This window comes from Mastomys coucha, chromosome X (assembly GCF_008632895.1).
Source record: "Mastomys coucha isolate ucsf_1 chromosome X, UCSF_Mcou_1, whole genome shotgun sequence".
NCBI lineage: Eukaryota > Metazoa > Chordata > Mammalia > Rodentia > Muridae > Mastomys > Mastomys coucha.
The window spans coordinates 148655866-148656889 of record NC_045030.1 but is presented as its reverse complement, the minus strand read 5'-3'; positions in this window follow the sequence as shown (position 1 = coordinate 148656889).

Here is a 1024-nt window from a genome sequence, read left to right as displayed (position 1 = left end):
CAGAGGCAGGTGGATTTCTGAGTTTGAGGCCAGCCTGATCTACAGAGTGAGTTCCTGGACAGCCAGGGCTGCACAGAGAAACCCTGTCTCGAAAACAAAAACAATAACAACAACGAAAAAGACAGCTTTACAGAAACACAGAGGTGTATATGACATCATGAGGGAAATTATTACAGCAAAATTTACAGAAGTCTTTATGTCTATCAAAATCTATTAACGCATAAAACGTCAAACACAGTTTGGAGGTTTCTCCATAGGTTTACAACCAATGAACTTAGGCCTTCTAAATAGTGCTTTTTATATGCTTCTGTTTCATAGCATGTGCTATACATTGACATACCTGCTAACATTTTACTTCAAAAAATACAGTTCTCATCTCAAATTGTTGACTTTTTAACTTACATTAATATATATTTTATCTCCATTATAAGACAATGTCTTTCTAGTGGTTCATTTTAACCAACAAATACATAAAAATCTTTTGTTCCTCTTAGTGTTGAAGATGGTACCTAGAGCCTCACAAACACTGGGCAAGCATTCCACCATGGAGCTACATCCCCATCATGAACTGGGAATTTAAAATATATATATATATATATATATATATATATATATATATATAATATTATTACAGAACTATGGGTTTGATTTAACAGTTGAAGCAAATTAGGGTACCAACATTGAACTGTTGAAACTAATTCACAACTATAAGAAAACATTTGATTTTCTAAAAATATTATCAATATGAGTACATAATTAGGAATAGGGCAATTTTAGAGACTAGAGCATGAATAAGTAAGATATTTTTTCATCAATGACCACTCATAATTTTGCCTTTAGAATCCTCTAAGACAGCCAATAAGCTGGCTCAATGGGTAAAAGCACATGGCACATAAGCCTGAGAATCAGAGTTCAATTTCCAGGACCCACATGGAAAAAAGAGATGGCTAACACCCAAAAATCGTCCTGTAAGCTCCACATATGTGTCATGAAATACACACACAGAGACACACAGAGATTAATA